The 5,517-nt window shown below is 48.5% G+C and overlaps 1 non-coding gene across 1 annotated transcript; it reads left to right on the forward strand.

Annotated features, from left to right (window-relative positions):
• The first annotated feature begins 1,923 nt into the window (after positions 1–1,923).
• On the forward strand, positions 1,924–1,995 carry TRNAH-GUG (transfer RNA histidin (anticodon GUG)). The gene has a single exon. It is a non-coding gene; the product is annotated as a tRNA-His (tRNA).
• Positions 1,996–5,517: the final 3,522 nt, after the last annotated feature.

A 5,517-nucleotide genomic window follows, 5' to 3' on the forward strand; every position in this document is an offset into this window, starting at 1 on the left:
CTCTACGCTACTCTACTCCATGCTACTATACTCCACTCTAAGCCATTGTACTCTCCACCACTAAGCTCTATTCCACTCTACTATATGCCACTCCATGCCACTCTAATCCACCCCACAGAATGCCACTCTACTCTATGCCACTCCACTCAACTCCATGCCATTCCACACTTTTGCACTCTACCCTAGTCTGTGCCTCTCCATTCCACTCCATGCCACTCCACTCTATCCCACTATGCTCTACTCTAGTTCACTCTATGCCACTCCACTTTACTCTCTCTCACTCTACTCTATACTACTTAATTCCATGCCACTTCACTGTACTCCACTCCACTCCATCTCACACAATATCACTCAATGGCACTACATGCTGTTGAAGTAAGCCTCAGCAAGGCCTACTAGTGCAAGGGGTTCACCTTTCTCTGCACAAAGTCCTCAGACCATGTAGGAAGAAGTTGGCACAGAAACTGGAATAAAAGACAAAAGTTTATTAACCTCATGAGGTGGTACTACAGTTCAGACAGCACCCTAGGGTAATGTCTGAAGTAGCACACTGAACTGAGAGAGCATGGTCCTTTTATACCCACGCAGGGGCTAAAAGGAGGTGGTACAATTATGGAAACAAGACTTGTATACATGTAAGGTCATGTGGAAAATGCACAGTCGACAGATAGGAGGAGCTAACAGTTTCCAAGGACTAACAGCTGCAGACCTTACTGAGCATGTGCGAAAGTAAGAGATGCTAAATATAACTTGTCACTAGGCAGATTTCAAGAGCAGTTAACAGAAAGGTAGGACAGAGCACATGGTGAGCACATGGCAGCATGTAGCAAAGAAAATGGCTGCCATGAATACAAAATGGATTCCGCAAAATGTTTACAATAGTAACTAAATACAAGATGTCTTCTGCTAATGCTTAATCTAATCACTGCTAAATTACAACAATGCGCTCTACTCTATGCCACTCTACTGCACACTACTCTATGCTGTGCCACTCTACACTACTCTCCTGTAGGCCTTTCTACTCTATGCCACTTTTTACTCTGCTCCTCTCTACACCACAGTGTCACTCCATGCAACGCGACTGAATGCTACTCAACTCCACAACACTCTACTTCATGCAGTCCGACTCCACTCCTCCTAATTCTTTGCCACCCCTCTCCATGACACACTGTTCTCTGACTCTATGCCATTTCATGCCACTCTACTCTACACCACACTATGCCACTCTACACCACACTACTTTACTCTATGCTACTCTATGCCATTCTATGCAACCTCACTCCTCTCTACCCCACTCTGCTCTATGCCACTCCATTCCTCACAATGCTATTCAACGCCATGCCAAGGCACACCACTTCATTATATTCCACTGTATTCTATGACACATTACGTCACTCTACTCTTTGCACTTCAATCTACTCCCTTCTATGACCCTCCATTCATCACCACTCCATTGTTTGCTAGTCAAGTTTTAGCCACTTCATTCCACACAATGCAACTCTAAATCAGTATGCACCAAGCAGCTGAATGTGTCTGAAGAGACACCCAGAAAAGAAAAAAACAACAATATGTGGGGGCCTGTTCCGAGCCCCTCCTGGCCTGGAGGAGTTTGGTCGGCCGTGGATTAAGTTTTTGCAGTGTTCACTTCCCCGACCCCAGCACTCATAGAACACTTGAGACTTGCAGGGCAGAGTGGTGGATCTTGTTAAGAAGTCTGGGCTTCTTGGTTTATGGGGAGTCTTGTCACTGGAAGCAGAGAGGTAAATATTTGCTGTGATCTGCTACTCAAAGAAAAGACCCTGATCTAACTTGAAAAGATGGGTTTTAAACAAACGCTAAATCTATCCACTCCACGGACACTGTGACCTTTTTTAAGCCTATCAGAGCCACACCAGGATAGTCTTTTCAGAGCCCAAGTAGCTCGCCGTGATTGTATAGTGGTTAGTACTCTGCGTTGTGGCCGCAGCAACCTCGGTTCGAACCCGAGTCACGGCATTGCGGGTGGCAATGTCACGGCAGTTGGGCAGCATTTTTATTCTCACTTCTTAATATTTACATGAGTTAAGAGCTTGAACCTAATTTCAACGGTGAAATTAAATGTCTTTGAAGAACGCGTTAACAATGTTATTATTTATTTCACCTTTCTGCGCTTTTACGTTTGTGGCGGTCCTGATGTGAAAAGTATGAGCTACAGTTTGGTTTCACGGGACCCGGTCAGCAAGAGGGATGGATGTCTGTGTCTCCTGTACCTGCAGCACCGAGGCTCCTGTACTGACGCGGAGTAGCTTTCAATGTTGAAAGGGATCCTGCTAGTCAAATATCAGTTTTTGCAGCAATTCAGGCCGCGAAGAAAAAAGGTCTAAAAATAAATATTTGTATAGAAAGTAAGACTGAGCTCCCAAGGGTCTGAAAGAAAGAGGCGACGGAGAAGGACACTGAGAGGCACACTCACCCAATCAGCGTTTGGCTTCATCATCCCGCACCCGACGGATAACCGGGCAGCTAGAGGGAAAGTTTTAAAACTTAAGCCAAGTTTATTAGTGTAGGAGGCTGGACTGGCTTGTAGTGAGTACCAAGGGGTACTTGCACCTTGCACCAGGCCCAGTTATCCCTTATTAGTGTATAGGGTGTCTAGCAGCTTAGGCTGATAGATAATGGTAGCTTAGCAAAGCAGCTCAGGCTGAACTAGGAGACGTGTGAAGCTACTACAGTACCACTTAGTGTCATATGCACAATATCATAAGAAAACACAATACACAGTTATACTAAAAATAAAGGTACTTTATTTTTATGACAATATGCCAAAGTATCTTAGAGTGTACCCTCAGTGAGAGGATAGGAAATATACACAAGATATATATACACAATAGCAAAAATATGCAGTATAGTCTTAGAAAACAGTGCAAACGATGTATAGTTACAATAGGATGCAATGGGGAAACATAGGGATAGGGGCAACACAAACCATATACTCCAGAAGTGGAATGCGAACCACGAATGGACCCCAAACCTATGTGACCTTGTAGAGGGTCGCTGGGACTATTAGAAAATAGTGAGAGTTAGAAAAATAACCCTCCCCAAGACCCTGAAAAGTGAGTGCAAAGTGCACCAAAGTTCCCCTAAGGACAAAATAGTCGTGTTAGAGGGAGAATGCAAGGAAAACACAAATCAGCAATGCAACAACGATGGATTCCTGTCTGAAGGTACCTGTGGAACAAGGGGACCAAGTCCAAAAGTCACAAGCAGCTCGGAGATGGGCAGATGCCCAAGAAATGCCAGCGGTTGGTGCAAAGAAGCTCTTACTAGGCTGAAGAACTGTGAATACTGCAGGAACGACAAGGGCTAGAGACTTCCCCTTTGGAGGATGGATCCCCCACGCCTTGGAGAGTCGTGCAGAAGTGTTTTCCCGCCGGATGGACGCTAACAAGCCTTGCTACACGCAAATCGTGCGTTTGGCGTTTTTGGACGCTGCTGGGGCCCAGGAGGGACCAGAAGGTCGCAAATTGGACCTGCAGAGAGAGGGGACGTCGAGCAAGACAAAGAGCCCTCACTGAAGCAGGTAGCACCCGGAGAAGTGCCAGAAACAGGCACTACGATGATGCGTGAAACGGTGCTCGCCGAAGTTGCACAAAGGAGTCCCACGTCGCCGGAGACCAACTTAGAAAGTCGTGCAATGCAGGTTAGAGTGCCGTGGACCCAGGCTTGGCTGTGCACGAAGGATTTCCGCCGGAAGTGCACAGGGGCCGGAGAAGCTTGCAAAGTCGCGGTTCCCAGCAATGCAGCCCAGCGAGGTGAGGCAAGGACTTACCTCCACCAAACTTGGGCTGAAGAGTCACTGGACTGTGGGGGTCACTTGGACGGTGTCGCTGGATTCGAGGGACCTCGCTCGTCGTGCTGAGAGGAGACCCAAGGGACCGGAGATGCAGCTTTTTGGTGCCTGCGGTTGCAGGGGGAAGATTCCGTCGACCCACGGGAGATTTCTTCGGATCTTCTGGTGCAGAGAGGAGGCAGACTACCCCCACAGCATGCACAAGCAGGAAAACAGTCGAGAAGGCGGCAGGATCAGCGTTACAGAGTTGCAGTAGTCGTCTTTGCTACTATGTTGCAGGTTTGCAGGCTTCCAGCGCGGTCAGCGGTCGATTCCTTATCAGAAGGTGAAGAGGGAGATGCAGAGGAACTCGGCTGAGCTCATGCATTCGTTATCTCAAGTTTCCCCAGAGACAGAGACCCTAAATAGCCAGAAAAGAGGGTTTGGCTACCTAGGAGAGAGGAAAGGCTACTAACACCTGAAGGAGCCTATCAGCAGGAGTCTCTGACGTCACCTGGTGGCACTGGCCACTCAGAGCAGTCCAGTGTGCCAGCAGCACCTCTGTTTCCAAGATGGCAGAGGTCTGGAGCACACTGGAGGAGCTCTGGACACCTCCCAGGGGAGGTGCAGGTCAGGGGAGTGGTCACTCCCCTTTCCTTTGTCCAGTTTCGCGCCAGAGCAGGGGCTAAGGGGTCCCTGAACCGGTGTAGACTGGCTTATGCAGAATTGGGCACATCTGTGCCCAACAAAGCATTTCCAGAGGCTGGGGGAGGCTACTCCTCCCCTGCCTTCACACCATTTTCCAAAGGGAGAGGGTGTCACACCCTCTCTCAGAGGAAGTTCTTTGTTCTGCCATCCTGGGCCAGGCCTGGCTGGACCCCAGGAGGGCAGCTGCCTGTCTGAGGGGTTGGCAGCAGCAGCAGCTGCAGAGAAACCCCAGGAAGGGCAGTCTGGCAGTACCAGGGTCTGTGCTACAGACCACTGGGATCATGGAATTGTACCAACAATGCCAGGATGGCATAGAGGGGGCAATTCCATGATCATAGACATGTTACATGGCCATATTCGGAGTTACCATGGTGAAGCTACATATAGGTAGTGACCTATATGTAGTGCACGCGTGTAATGGTGTCCCCGCACTCACAAAGTTCAGGGAATTGGCTCTGAACAATGTGGGGGCACCTTGGCTAGTGCCAGGGTGCCCTCACACTAAGTAACTTTGCACCTAACCTTTACCAGGTAAAGGTTAGACATATAGGTGACTTATAAGTTACTTAAGTGCAGTGTAAAATGGCTGTGAAATAACGTGGACGTTATTTCACTCAGGCTGCAGTGGCAGGCCTGTGTAAGAATTGTCAGAGCTCCCTATGGGTGGCAAAAGAAATGCTGCAGCCCATAGGGATCTCCTGGAACCCCAATACCCTGGGTACCTCAGTACCATATACTAGGGAATTATAAGGGTGTTCCAGTAAGCCAATGTAAATTGGTAAAAATGGTCACTAGCCTGTTAGTGACAATTTGAAAGTAATGAGAGAGCATCACCACTGAGGTTCTGGTTAGCAGAGCCTCAGTGAGACAGTTAGGCACCACACAGGGAACATATACATGCACACCTATGAGCACTGGGGCCCTGTGTGACAGGGTCCCAGTGACACATACATATAGGCCACAAACCTATGAGCACTGGGGTCCTGACTAGCAGGATCCCA

The sequence above is a fragment of the Pleurodeles waltl genome, chromosome 12, assembly GCF_031143425.1.
Source record: "Pleurodeles waltl isolate 20211129_DDA chromosome 12, aPleWal1.hap1.20221129, whole genome shotgun sequence".
In the NCBI taxonomy this organism is placed as follows: Eukaryota; Metazoa; Chordata; class Amphibia; order Caudata; family Salamandridae; genus Pleurodeles; species Pleurodeles waltl.